The 14,964-nt window shown below is 51.9% G+C and overlaps 1 gene segment (V, D, J or C); it reads left to right on the top strand.

Moving 5' to 3' along the window:
- Positions 1–14,964, top strand: part of LOC126064688 (immunoglobulin heavy constant gamma 1-like) — a 111,907-nt gene that overhangs the window by 94,794 nt on the left and 2,149 nt on the right.

Genomic DNA, 14,964 nt, shown 5'->3' with positions numbered 1-14,964 from the left:
AAAGAGTTTGCACCAGCACTACTCTAGCTATTTCAGAACACAGAAAAGGAAGGGATATTTTCAAAAAATTCTATAAAGCCAGCGTCACCCTGATACCAAAACCAGGCAAAAACGCCACAAAAAAATGAAAATTACGGACTAGTATCTCTCATGAGTATAGATGCAAAAATTCTCAGCAAAATTCTAGCCATTAGAATTCAGCCCATATCAAAAAAATAATACACCATGACCAAGACAGATTCATACCGGGTATGCAAGGATGATTCAACATTAGAAAATCAATCAAAGTAAACCACCACATAAATAAAAGAAAAGAATCATGTGATCATAATCATGTCAATCAATGCAGAAAACACATTCGAGAAAGACCAACACCCATTCCTGGTAAAACCTTTCAATAAAATAGGAATAGAAGGGAAATTCCTCAACATAATAAAGGGCATCTATACAAAACCAACAGCCAATGTCATTCTCAATGTAGAGAGGCTGAAAACATTCCCCTTGAGAATGAGAACAAGACAAGGTTACCCTTTATCACCACTCCTAGTTAACATTCTGCTGGAAGTCATGGCTAGAGCAATAAGGCAAAAATAGAAGTAAAGGTCATCCAAATTGGTGATGAAGAAGTAAAACTATCCCTATTCACCGATGATATGATACTATACATAGAGAACCCAAAAGACTCCACAAGAAAATTACTGGAACTAATAGAAAATTCATCAGAGTAGCAGGATACAAGATAAAAACGTAAAAATCAGTTGTATTCCTATACCCTAATAAAGAGAACTATGACAAGGAAATCAGGAAAACAATACCATTCGCCCCTTAAAAAATAAAATCCTCAGGAATAAATCTAAGCAGGGACGTAAAAGACCTATACAAAGAAAACTACAAAACATTACTGCAAGAAACCAAACTAGACCAACATAAATGGAAAATCATACCATGCTCATGGATAGGCAGACTCAACTTTGTGAAAATATAAGTTCTACCCAAAGCAGTCTACAAATACAATGCAATCCTGATTCTAATACCAACAGCATTCTTTAACCAGATGGAAAAACTAATCATTAACTTAATATGGAAAGGAAAAGGCTAAGATAAGTAAAACATTATGGAAGAACTGCAAAGTAGGAGTCCTCGAACTACCTGACCTAAGAACCTGCTATATAGTTATGGTAGTCAAAATAGCCTGGTACTGGTACAATGACAGACACAATGACCCATGGAACAGAATCGAGGACCCAGATGTATATCCATCTACCTACTGCCACCTGATCTTTGAAAAAAGCCCAAGATCATTAAACGAGGAAAAGACAATCTTTTCAACAAATGATGCTGTGAATGAAACTGGATGGACATCTGCAAAAAATTAAACAGGACCCATCCCTCAGACCACACGAAAACTAATTCAAAATGGATCAAAGACCTAAATATAAAACCAAAAAATATAAAGATCATAGAAGGAAAGATAGGGTCAACACTAGAGACCCTGGAGCCCTAGTGGCAACATGGTTAGGTGCTCAGCTACTAACCAAAAGGTCGGATGTTTGAATCTACCAGCAGCTCCTTGGAAACCCTATGGGGGCAGTTCTACTCTGTCCTATAGGGAGGCCCTAATACATGGTGTAAATAGGATACAAACCATAACTAACAGTACAGAAACACGAGAAGATGAGCCAGATAACTGGGATCTTCTAAAAATTAAACACTTCAACAAAAGAGTAAAAAGAGAGCCTACAGACTGGGAAAAGCATTTTGGCTATGACAAATCCTACAGAGGTCTAATCTCTAAATCTATAGGAAAATCCAACACCTCCACACACAAAAAAAATAATAATCTAGTTAAAAATGGGCAAAGGGTATAAACAGACACTTCACCAAAGAAGACATCCAGGAGACTAACACACACATGAGGAAATGCTCACGATCACTAGCCATTAGAGAAATGTAAATCAAAACTACAATGAGATACCATCTCACCCCAACATTATTGGCATGAATCAAAAAGACAAAAAATGGCAAATGTTGGTGAAGTTGTAGGGAGCTTGGCGCTAGTGGGAATGTGCTGCTAATGGGAATGTAAAATCGTACAATCATTTTGGAAAACAATACAGCTTTTCCGTAGAAAGCTAGAAATAGACATGCCATACTATCCAGCAATACCACTCCTAGGCACATATGCTGGAGAAAAAAGAGCCATCACATGAACAGACATATGCATACCCATGTTCACTGCAGTATTATTCACAACAGCAAAAAGATGAAAACAACCTAAGTGCCCATCGACAGATGAATGGACCAACAAACTATGGTACATACACACAATGCAATACTACCCAACAATAAAGAACAATGATGAATCTGGGAAACACCTGACAACATGGGTAAATCTGGAGGGCTTTATGCTGAGTGAAATAAGTCAGTCACAAAAGGACAAATATGTATGAGACCGCTATTATAAAAAACACAGGAAAATATTACCACACAGAAAGAAGTAACTTTTAACTGTTATGAGGGAGGGGAGGGAAGGGAGGGAAAAACCCTAAATAGATAGTAGGTAAATGGTAGCTTTGGTGAGGGGTAAGACAGAATACAATACTGGGGAAGTCAGCACATCTTGATCAGGACACAGTCAGAGACGCTTCACAGACACATCCAAATGCCTTGAGAGACAGAGCTACTGGGCTGAGGGCTGGGGACCAAGGTCTCAGGGGACAACTAGATTAACTAGCATACCAATGTATAAAAAAATTGTTCTACATTTGACTATGTTGAATGGCAACTGGTGTCTTAAAAGCTTATGGGAGGCCATCTCAGATACATCTACTGGTTCCATCCTGGCTGGAACAAAAGAGAATGAAGAAGACCAAAAACGCAATGGAAAGATTACCCAAAGGACTAATGGACCACATGAACCACAGCCTCCACCAGCCTGAGCCCAGAATAACTAGATGGTGCCAGATTACCATCACTGACAGCTCTGGCAGGGATCACAATAGAGGGACCAAAAACAGAGCCAAAGAAAAATGCAGAACAAAATTCAAATTCACACACACACAAGAAAAAGACCAGCCTTGCTGGCCTGTCAGAGACTGGAGACACCCCGAGAATGTGGCCCCAGTCATGCTTTTACCTCAATACTGAAGTCACTTCTGAGGATCACCCTTCACCAAAGATTAGATAGGTGTATAGGGCCAACCATAACACATGTGCAGGACATGCTTCATAGTTCAGTCATGTATAGGGCCAACAATAACACATGTGAGGACATGCTTCATAGTTCGCTCATGTATAGAAGACTAAATGGGCACACTAGCCCAAAAGCAAAGACAGGAAGGCAGGAAGGGACAGGAAAACTGGAAGAATGGGGTGGAGAAGGGTAGAGTGTTGACATATCACAGGGTTGGCAACCCACGTCGCAAAACAATTTGTGTATTAACTGTTTCATGAGAAGCTAATTTGCTCTGTAAACTTTCACCTAAATCACATTTAAAAAAAAAATCAATATAGTACAACGGAAAAAATATATATGTGTTGGAATCCTAGCCCCTACACAACTAATCTAATATAATGTAACCACCTTTCATAATGCAATCTAATGTAATATCATTGATCAATCAGCTGAGGTCATACCAGTGTAGGATGGGTCCTAAAACTAATCACTTCTGAGATTAGACACAGAGACACACAAGGGAACACAGAGACTATCTGACAACAGGGGCAGATGCAGTCATAGGCCCAGGAACACAAAGGATAGGGACACATCCTGAGTTTGGACTTCCAGATTCCTGAACTGTGAGATGATAACTTTCTGTTCCTTAAAGCCATCCGCTTGTGGAATTTGTGTTATAGCAGCACTTTGGAACAAAGTCACCACTACCCCCAGGGTGCAAGACAAGGCAGGCTTATTTGGACAGTCTTCAACTCTGTCAATCACTTACCACATATAGTTGTCCAGGAATGGAAACGTTCCATTTTCATCCTTCTACCCTCCCAGTCCCACAGTCCTGTAGACTTATCTCTATAATCCCCAACACGTGCCGAAAGTCCCATTCGTCCTGCCCTGGATCCCAGCAACATTCCTGCTCCAGGGCAAGGCCTCTTCTGGCCAGCGGGCCCTCCAGCCTCTCACAGAGCAGCCTCCTCATATTTCCTTGCTGATTTCAGCTCTATTGGGCTCTGTCTTGGGTGACAAAGAGCCATCAGAGGTGTGGGGGGCAGCAGTGGCAGGGAGCCTGTCCCCCTCATGGGAGGAGCCACCTGCAGATCACAATATCAACCCTGGCTCTGCCTCCCATTGCACCCCACAAAATTCGACTGGAAGGGCCGCCTGTGTGAGCGTCCATGGCCCCCTGGTCATAGCAGTCTGTTTGGGTAGGGAAGAGGTACAACTTTCATGTTATAAAGACCCTGGCTCACAGCTTTGGGCCATGCAAACTCCCATCAGAACCAAACCCCATCCATCCCCCAACCGAGGCTTTAAGTGATGGCCTATACTGGGGAATCAGACCCTGCAAAACTTTGTAGCCACTCCCCACATGCCTTCCAGGAGTCCTTGCAGGGCAATGCCTCCTTGCTAGGTCAAACTGAGATCCCAGAATATCGAGTTCCTGGAGTACTACCTGCTGATACCTGGGTGGGCAGAAATTCCTGCAGGACCACTGCAGACTCCAGAGCTGGTACAAACAGAGTGAGCCTGAAGGAGGAGGGAGGGAGAGGCAGTTGCTGAAGCCTGGAGGCCACCTTGGCAAAACAGAGCGCATCCGCTGAAGGAGAGAGCCCAGGTAAATCCTCCGCCTTGGTGTCGCCCCTACCTCTGACCTCCTGCCAACTTGCCTTTGAGCTGACACCCCTTTCAGCAGCCAAAGAGTGAAGCTATTTAGAGAGCCAGCTCCAGGGCCAACCTGTGGATGTTGGCCAAGCCAGGCATTTCTGGCACCACACCTGGTGAACAGAGTATGTGGCAGCTGGAGTGGCCTGAGGGTTACACCTGGAGAGAGATGCTGGGGACAGAGATTGCCAGAGCTGACAGCATAGAACAAATGGAGGGGCTGTCATCAGAGATGCCTTGATCTTCCTCCAGGCAGGCTAGGGAATGTAGACTACCCTGAGCAGACCACACTAGGCCTCCTCCTGCTGGTACATAGTCTATTCCAGCTATTGGAGAGGGACACTGGGAGAGGCTGTGGTAAGTTTCCATCGAGTCAGCCCTCAACTCATACTGACTCCATGTGCAACAGAACAAAGCACTGCCCGGTCCTGCACCATCCATGATAGGTTTCAGATCACAGATGTGATCCATAGGGCTTTCATTGGCTGGTTTTCAGAAATCCTTCTCCAGGCCTTTATTCCAAGTCCATGTGAGTCCAGAAGTTCTGCTGAAATCTCTTCAGTACCATAGTAACATGCAAGCCTCCGCTGACAGATGGGTGGTGGCTGCACATGACCTGCATTGCCTGGGAATCGAATCCAGGTCTCCAACATGCAAGGTGAGAACTCTAGAGCTGAACCTCCAATGCTGTATACTGGGAGAGCATCCTTTAAATGATCTCCTTTGGCACTTCAAGAAAGTTTTGTCACTGACGGGGACATGGAATTAGACAGGACCAATTTTCCATGCTCCTTCTAAGTCTACCTAGATGCCAGAACCCGACATTACTGTCCACCCCTGGGCATGACTTTGAGGGGCATGGGTTGTCCTGGAAAATAACTAGACCAAGGCCCTATCACTGAGGCCAGTGGAGACAGAAGGTACATATATATCCACAGCTACCCTCTAGCTAAGCTGGGAGGATGTGCGTCCACTCAGCCTGAAAGGCAAATGTTTACACTCACCATGACCAGGAACTGGCTAGGGGTGTTGTGAGAGTAAAGATAGCACAGCACAGGGACTTTGTCAAAACAATGCCAACCACTTTGCATGAGTCGCCAAAAGAAAAGTAAGGGTACAAAAGCTGGAAACGTATGTCCTAAGGGTTAGGGTAGGAAATTGGGTTTGGGCTCAAAATTGAGTGGTTCAAAAAAAGTATCTCAATTAAAGACAAGGGGTCTTTTGAAATATGTTTTGATTCTTCGTCAAAATCTTCTAAACTCTCTGCATCATTAGAACATGTTCCAGTTTCTATGGCTGATTAGGACAGTGGCTCCCAGGAAGGGGTTACCCTACTGTCCTCTCTCCTCCACCCCCACCCATCCACCTGCCTGATGGTCTGATGAGAGTCATTCAAAGGCAGGCCAGTGAGATTGAGAGAGTGTTGGAGATTTAGGATGCTGCCCAGTGATTCTTATGGACATTCCTTTTAGGAAACACTGGCTTAGTGCTTATGTCTTAGAAGACACAAGGTTTTGTGATCGCAGCTCATGATCATGGTCACAAACAGCCTAACTCTATTTTTGGACTTGGACTCAAGCAGGATGCAAAAGTGAGCCTTACGAGGGCCTAAAACCCCTTGGGGCACAGTGTGGACAAACAGACATTGGTTGCAATCTCTGGAAAAGCATCCAGAATAGAGGGGCTGGCCCAGGAAACCCTATACAACCTGCCAGCATTTCCCAGAATTAGAAGGTTCCTAGAGACCCATACATTTCACCAGGGCCTCCAAACAGTGAGGCAACTAAAGTCATTAACTTTCCAGTGACAAGGTTGCCAGCAGGGTTTTGTTGTCATAGCAGCTCATGTCAACACCATGCACAATGGTAAAAAATGCTGCCCAGTCCATCCCCATGACTGGTTGCAGATCAGACCATTGGGATCCATAAGGCTTTCACTGGCTGCTTTTCAGATGTAGATCTCCAGGCCTTTCTTCCTAGTCTGTCTTAGTCTGGAAGGTTTGCTGAAACCTGTTCAGCATTATAGCAACATGAACGTCTCCACTGACAGATGGATGATGGCTGCACATGAAGTGCACCAGCTGGGAATAGAACCTGGGTCTCCCACATGGACGGTGAGAATTCTACCACAGAATCACCAAATGAGTGTTGGTGATGGGACTCGCTTTCACCTTCTTGTTGTTATGGGACGTGTGCACACAATCATGCCAGCACTCAATCCCACAGTGTGTGACCTGACCCATACCAGAAAGAAAAGTGGAGATGGGCTCTCTCTTTGAGATTTTGAGTGAGTGGACCCCACCCCAGTGCTCATCGTGTTTACCACTGTGGTAGTTCTGAGCAGCCTCCTGGGAATCACCCACTTCGGTGTGGCAGGCAGTTAACCACATGCTTCCTTGGGAATCCTGAGCCTCGGCGTTTCTGGACGGAAGCAGTTTTTCTCGATCTTTACTCCTCCAGCTCATCTAAGGAGGTTGTGCACGTTTGGTTCACCATGTCGCGTCCCTGCCTGTTTGAAATGCCTGGATAGTCTTCTGTTTTCTTGATTCAATTCTGACTTACAAAGTAATGGGTAACAAAGCAATTCCAGGAGGCACAACCCAGGAGATTGGAACTGAGATTGCTTATCTGATTAATTAATTCTCATTGATTTTGGAGGAAATGATCATCAGAGGAAAGGAGACGGGGCAGTCCCGGCAGACTGTGGCAAATCTGGCACATAAATGATCATCCACATTTGCCTGAAATGAAGTAGCGATGAACAGCGAGCCTTTGGGGAGACAGATACTGTTGCAAGACAATGTTAGTTTAGGAATGAGGACTGCAAGGACTGTGGAGTGGCTGGCCTTTCATCACTGCATTGGAGCCCACACAATGAGAAGGATGATCTCAGAACTCCAAGCTCTCAGCTAGAGACAAGGTCAGAGGGCAAGGGGCCCCATCACTGCCCTAAAAACATTCATTTTATCTCATAACCACAGGATGAATGTGATTGTAGGGGGGAACATATCTGAAAGTCAGACCCAAAGTTTGCTACAACAGCTTGCCAAGTCTCAACACCAAATGAATTAATTCACAGCCTCACCAGGTGTCTCATGTGAAAGAATTTGTGTGGAAAGAACATGACCTTGAGAACTGGAACGGTGACATTTCTGCAGATTCTGATAAAGCCCAGTACCATAAATGCCCAAATGACCACTAGCCAAAGCAGCTTTTCCCCTCCTTGGTCCAAGGACGGTAGCCACCTGGTGCTTGTGAATCCTGTAATTACCTCCAGAGTTGCCAAGTTTCCTGGAGACCAGCCCACACCGCTATAATTCAGGAGCAGTCCTGGGAGAGCCCAGGGAGCCAAGACAGGTTGGGACCGGAAGACGGTGGGCTCCACACCACATGGAAGATTTGCTGGCTGATCTTCCAGAAAGCTGGGCCTAGAGATGGGCATGGACTCTATGGGGTGCACACTCACAGGTCCAAACTAAGAAGAAAGAAGCATGCTGAGGGGCTTTGCAAAAGTTATCAACATGCATGAGCTGACCAGAGATGATATGGGCTCAGAGTGTTTCTCTAGTGTCTACAAATGTCCCCTGGGCTGAATCCTGAGGCCAATGTCCCCTCTGGCCAGGGCACTGAGCCCATTCATTGGTCAGAAAGATGGGCCAAGGATGGTGCCAAAGAGGCAGGAGGGAAGCCACCTGCAGAAGCCAGAGGCAGGGATCAAAATGACAAGGTTTTCCTCCTGAGGCCAGTTGTGCTGGTAGCTCAGAAGAGTGTGGAAGAGGATGGGGCTTCGGGCTGGGCTGAGGGTCTGAGCAGCACCAAGGACCAGAATCATCCGGGGGCATTGATCTGCCCACACTGCACCCAGGTCAGGGCAGAGGGAAATGCCCATGGGGTTCAGATGAGAAAAAGAGGCCCTGGAAACTCAGCCTGCAGGCAGGTTTAAGCTCTGGGCACTTGAGGTGGGCGGTCTGAGAGGGGCATGGTCCCTGCCTGGCCAAGACTGGTTTGTGGATCATGTGGGGGCAGGGTGCCTGGTGCTTCTACCCACCCTCCCCCATAGGCTCCTCTGGGTCCCAGGGCACCACCCCTCCCCCACACGCCCACGTGAGAGGCCTTAGAGCGTCTGGACTCCCCCCATGGCTTCTGAGGCAGAAATCACCCAGACGAAAAGGGAACTTCAGGAAGCAAGCTGTGCCAGCCAGGTTTCAATCCCCTTCTTAGTTGTTGTGGCCTGTGGAGGAGTTCACAAGTCAGGGGCCGGGGCTGGGAGGGGTCAGTAGCCCCCAGGGCCAGGACCAGCGCAGGACACTAGCTCGGTGAGTCGGTTGGGCAGGGAGCAGCTGGTCTGCAGAGGAGAGGGGGCCAGAGCCAGGGGAGATGGTGGAGGGGCATTAGTGGGAACTGCCAGACCTACACAGGGAAACAGCCACAAGAAGTCTGAAATGAGCAGAGTAGGGAACGGGCCTTGAGGCTCAGAGAACAACTGGCCACTTGGAGCGAGTGGCTGGCCACATGGGGTTGGGAGCTGCCCACTGCAGAGACCAAGGAGCAGTGGGAGGGGCACAGCCTCACCAACAGAGCTGGATGCCAAAGGCAGGCAGAGGCAGGATGCAGGGGGCCCTGAGCCACTGGAGACAGTGCCAGGATAGGTGCGTGGAGGTCTGGGAGCTTCACAGTGTCTGTATTGGGCTGGGGGCACAGGGCAGAACCATGTTTTGGGTCGTGGTTGGGGGTCAGCACTGGTCCTGCTAGTGGGGAGATCAGGGGCCTAAGCTGGGCTTGGGGAGGTTGGGGTGAGGCCTGACAGGGGCCAGGAACTCATCTGGGAGGAAACTAGGGAAATGCATCTGGGGTAGGGGGTGTGAGGAACTGGGGACTACAAGCTGAGAGCTGGGAGGTATTGGTTGTGAGATAGGGCTAGAGGCTGGTTGTTAGGGGCGAGGATCTAGGGGCTCAGATCTGGTGAACAAGCTGGTAACTGGGTGTTAGGAGCTGGGAGCTAGGTGCTAGGGGCTTGGGATTGGGGGGATAGTAGTAGAGAGCTAGGGGCTGGGAACTGAGAGCTGCATCCTGCGAGATAGGGGCTGGGGGCTGGGTGTTAGAAGTGGGGAATTGGGGGCTTGGGGCTAGGGGCTGGGAGCTGCAAGCTGAGGACTGGGGGCAAGGAACTAGGTTCTGGGGGACTGGATGGTTGGAGGTTGGAGCTGAATGCTGGGTATTAGGAGCTGGGAGCTGAGAGCTAGGGGCTGAAAGCTAGTGCTGGGTGCTAGAAGCTGGCAACTAGGGATAGGGGCTGGAGATCAAGAGCTCGGGGCTGGGAGGTACAAGCTGGGTGTTAGGTACTTAGAGTTGGCAGATGGAAGCTAGGGGCTTAGAGCTGAGTGCTAGGAGCTAGGTGTTAGGAGCTGGGAGCTGAGAGCTGAGGGCTGGGGACTGGGAGGTGAGAGCTGGGAGCTGAGTGCTAGGTGCTAGGGGCTAGACAAAGAGACTGGATCCTAGGGACTTGTAGCTAAGCAATAGGAGCTGTGTGTTAGGAGCTGGGAGCTGGATAGTAGAAGCTGGGGGGCTGGGGGCTGGGAGCTAGAAGCTGGGAGCTGGGGGCCAGGTGCTAGGGACCTGGGGCTGGGTACTATGTGTTGTGAGCTGGGGCTAGGAACTGGATGCTAGGAGCTGGGATCTGGGGAATAGGGGTTAGGAACTTAGAGCTAGGAGCTGGGGGCTGAGAGCTGTGAGCTAGGGGATGGGGCAGGGTGCTAGGAGCTGGGAGCTGGGGACTGGGAACTGGGTGCTGAGAGCTGGGGACTGGGAACTGGGTGCTGAGAGCTGGCAGCTTGGAGCTGGGGCTAGGGACTGAGAGCCTGGGTCTGAGAGCTGGTGGTTGGTGGATGAATGCTGGGAGCTGAGAGGTCAGAACTAGGGCTGGGAGTTGGGTGCTAGGAGCTGGGGGCTGGGGCTGAGAGCTGGGGGCTGGTAAGTCATGCTGGGAGCTGAATGGTAGGTCTGAGGCTGGGAGCTTGATGCTAGGAGCTGGGGGCTGGGAGCTGGAGCCTAGAAGCTGGGGGTTAGGAGCTAGGGACAGGGAGCTGCGTGCTAGGAGCTGGGGTTGGGAGCAGAGAGCTAGGAGTTAGGGACTGGGAGCTGGCTGCTAGGAGCTGGCTGCTAGGAGCTGGGGCTGGAAGGTGGGGGCTAAGAGCTGGGGGCTGGGAGCTGAGGGCTAGAAGCTCAGGGCTGGGAGCTAGGGCCTAGGAGCTAGAGGCCATGACCTGGGTGCTAGGAGCTGGGGACTAGTAGCTGGGGGCTTGGAGCTGGTTTCCAGGAGCTGGGGACTAGGAGCTGGGAGCTAGGAGCTATGAGCTGGAAGTGAAGATCTAGGGGCTAGGAGCTAGGGGCTTGGAGATGGGGGCTAGAAGCTAGGGGCTTGGAGCTGGGGGCTAGGAGCTGGGGAATAGGAGCTGGGAGCTGGGAGCTAGGAGCCGGAGGCTAGGATCTGGGTGCTAGGAGCTAGGGGCTAGGAACTGGGGGCTAGGAGCTGGAGGCCGTGACCTAGGTGCTAGGAGATGGCTGCTAAGAGCTAGTAGCTGGGGGCTTGAAGTTGGTTGCCAGGAGCTCGGGGTTAGGAGATGGGGGCTGGGAGCTGGAGACTAGGAGCTGTGTGCTAGAAGCTGAGGGCTCGGTGCTAGGAGCTCAGGGCTGGGAGTGGTAGCTGGTAGCTGAGAGCTGGGAGCTAGGAGCTGATTGCTAGGAGCTTGGGGCTAGAAGCTGGTGGATGGTTGCTAGGAGTTGAGGGCTAGAAGCTGGCTACTAGGAGCTGGGGGCTAGGAACTGGGTGCTAGGAGCTTGGGGTTGAGAGATGAGTGCTAGGAGCTAGAGGCTAGGTGCTGGGGTCTTATTCCTAGGAGCTGGGCTAGGAGCTGGCTGCTAGGAGCTAGGGGCTAGGAGCTCAGGGGCCTGGGGACTGGGTACTAGGAGCTGGGAGCTCGGTGCTAGGAGCTTGTTGCTAGAAGCTGGGGGCTGGGGGAGCTGGGGGCTGGGAGCCAGGGGCTAGAAGCTGGGGCTTGTTGCTAGGAGCTGGGCTAGGAGCTGGTAGCTAGGAGCTGGGGCTAGGAGCTAGGGACTGGGAGCTGGGGTTTAGGAACTGGGTGCTAGGAGCTGGGGGCTGAGTGCTAGGAGCTAGGTATTAGGAGCTGGGAGCTGAGAGCTGAGGCCTAGGGACTAGAAGCTGGGAGCTCGGTGCTAGGAGCTTGTTGCTAGAAGCTGGGGGCTGGGGGAGCTGCAGGCTAGGAGCCAGGGGCTAGAAGCTGGGGCTTGTTGCTAGGAGCTGGGCTAGGAGCTGGTAGCTAGGAGCTGGGGCTAAGAGCTAGGGGCTGGGAGCTGGGGGTTAGGAACTGGGTGCTAGGAGCTGGGGACTGAGTGCTAGGAGCTAGGTGTTAGGAGCTGGGAGCTGAGAGCTGAGGGCTAGGGCCTAGGAGCTGGGGGCTGGGAGCTGAAAGCTGGGTGCAAGGAGCTGGTTGTTAGGAGCTGGCGGCTGGGAGCTGAAAGCCGAAAGCTGTGTACTAGGAGTTGGGGGCTGGGGGCTGCAGGCCTAGAGCTGGAGGCTGGTGGGTGAAAGCTGGGAGGTGACAGGTACATGCTAGGACTGGGAGCTGGGTGCTAGGAATGGGAGATGGGAGCCGAGAGCTGACGACTGCATCCTGGGGGCCTGGTGCCAAGAGCTATGCACTGGGAGCTGGGAATTGAGAGCTGGGGGCTGGAGTCTCGGCACTAGGTGCTGAGTGCTAGGAACCGGTTGCTAAGAGCTAGCGGATGGGTCCTGGGAGCTGGATGCTAAGAGCTAGGGCTGGGAGCTGGGGGCTAGGGTTGAGAGGTGGGAGCTGGGGACTGGGAACTGGAGGCTAGGAGCTGGGAGCTGAGGGTGGGGACCTGAGGGCTAGGAATTGATTGCTAGGAGCTGGAAGCCAAAGACTGGGAGCTGAGTCTGGTGAGTGAATGCTTGAAGCTGAGAGGTAGGTGCTAGGGCTGGGAGCTGGGTGCTAGGAGCTGGAGGATGGGACCTGGGAGTTGGCACCTGAGAGCTGAGGGCTGGGAGCTGGAGGCTAGGAGCTAGAAGATGAGAGCAGGGGGTGGGGGTAGGGGCTGGGAGCTGTGAGTTAGGGGCTAGGGGCAGGTAACTGAGAAGTAGGGACTGGGGATAGGGGTCTGGAGGCTGGTTGCTAAGAGCTGGGAGTTGAAGGCTGGGAGCTAGGAGCTAAGGGCTGGGTGCTGTATGCTAGGAACTGATGGCTATGGGCTAGAAGCTGGTGGCTGAGAACTAGGGAATCGGGGCAGGGACTGGGAGCTGAGAACTAGGAGCTCTGGGCTAGGCTAGGATTGGAGGCTAGAAGCTGGGGGTTGGTAGCTGAGTGCTAAGAGCTGGCCGCTAAGAGCTGGGTGTGGGCTGGGAGATGGATGCTAGGAACTGGGGAATGGGAGCTGAGGGCTGGGTGCTAGGACCTGGGGGCTGAATGCTGAGAGCTGGTAGTTGGGAGCCAGGAGCTGGGGGCTGGTAGCTGGCCAGTGGGTTCTGGGAGCTGGGGGCTAGAAACTGAGAGCTAGGAGCTGTGATTTGGGAGCTGGGTACAGGGAGTTGATGTCAGAGAGCTGGGGCCCAGAGTTGTGGGTGGTAGTTGGTTGCTCTGACAGGTGAGACTGAGGGCCTTGGCAGCTGAATAGCCGGGCCTAGGGTGGGTCTCCTGGTGGCCCAGGGAACAAGCCCAGTGCTGGCAAGTGAGTGAATAGAGGAGGGCCGCCTGGCAGGTCTGGGCTAAATGTGCTGGGGCCGGCAGAAGGGCAGAAGGCCTGAGGACACGGAACTGGGGCCTGAGCTCAGGGCCTGTGTAGGGGGCCTCAGGGCAGCAGCGAAGAAAGCTCAGGGGAGTCCTGCATGAGCTAGGGCAGGGGCTCTGGTTGGTCAGTGCTGAGGGCCCTGAGGAGGGCGAGGTGCTTTGGGCTGGGAAAGCTGGAAGGGGCCGGGCCTGAGCTGACTGATGGGGAGCAGATGGGCAGAGAGACAGGAGACTGGACTGGCAGGAGCTTCAAGGTTGGTACAGGGTGAGGACCCTGGGCAGTGGAGGCCCCAGGGCTGAGGGAGAAGCCAGAGACTCTTCCAAAGGGCTCAGCTCTGTTTCAGGGGTGGTGGCGTTATGGGGCGGGAACACAAGGTGGCTGACTCAGCAGAGGGTCCTGAGCAGGGGTGCTGGAACCTGTGGTATAAATGGACAAGGGAGAGGGGGCTGCCAGAGGGGGCCATAGTGAGAGGACAGAGACCTGGGAAGGGTGGGCTTCAGCTCCTGAAGCCTGAGGACTCAGGGACAGAAGGTGCACTTGACCTGCCTGGGGCTCACAGTATTGGCACAAGCAGGGAAGAAGAGGATTCAAGGGCAGGTGCACAGCTCCCACCTGGGCTAAAGTGGGCTGAGGTGCCCTGGTTTCAGGGGCTGCTGGGCTAGGAAGCAGGCCCTGAGGGTGGGTGGGGCTCAGGCTGAACTGACAGACCTGGATGCCAGAAGGGCAAAGGTAGCAGCAGGCTGAGTTTGGGCTGTGGAGGGAGCAGGAGGTAGTACCTTGGGGCTAGCTCAGGCAGGACCATGCTAGGAGGAGGAAGTGTCTGGGTGAGCAAGAACCTGGACAGTGGCCTGGAAGAACAGGTAGGCCACAGTGCGGGGAGTGGGGGTGCTGGATTGGTGGAGTCAAAGGGGGCCACAGGAGTGCGGGACCAGAGGAGCAGATTAGAAGGAGCCTAGGCTGGGGGCTTGGGCTGGGCCAGTGGAGGTCAGCAGGTCAGAGAAAGGCCAGCAGTCGTTGACATGAGACAAGGCCTAGGCAGCCTTCGCTACAGAGAGAGATCCTTCCTGGAGGGAGGGGTGGACCCCAGGAGACCTGGAGACACAGAAGGCCGAGAGAAGAGAGACAAGAGGCTCTGAGTGGAGCACCCTGGACAGGAATTCTGGCACAGTGAGGCAAAGGCTGCCACTCCCAAGTACAGGAATGGGCTAGGACAAGAGGAGCCAGAGATGGTCACTGGCTGAAAGACCATAGAGAACCTGGCTGGAGCTGGGGCCCACAGTCGGGGGTCAGGCAGAGGAGGTAGGGAAC

Source organism: Elephas maximus, chromosome 21 (assembly GCF_024166365.1).
Source record: "Elephas maximus indicus isolate mEleMax1 chromosome 21, mEleMax1 primary haplotype, whole genome shotgun sequence".
Taxonomy (NCBI): Eukaryota; Metazoa; Chordata; class Mammalia; order Proboscidea; family Elephantidae; genus Elephas; species Elephas maximus.
The sequence above is the reverse complement of the archived record's forward strand: the minus strand, read 5'-3'. Positions and strand labels throughout refer to the sequence as shown.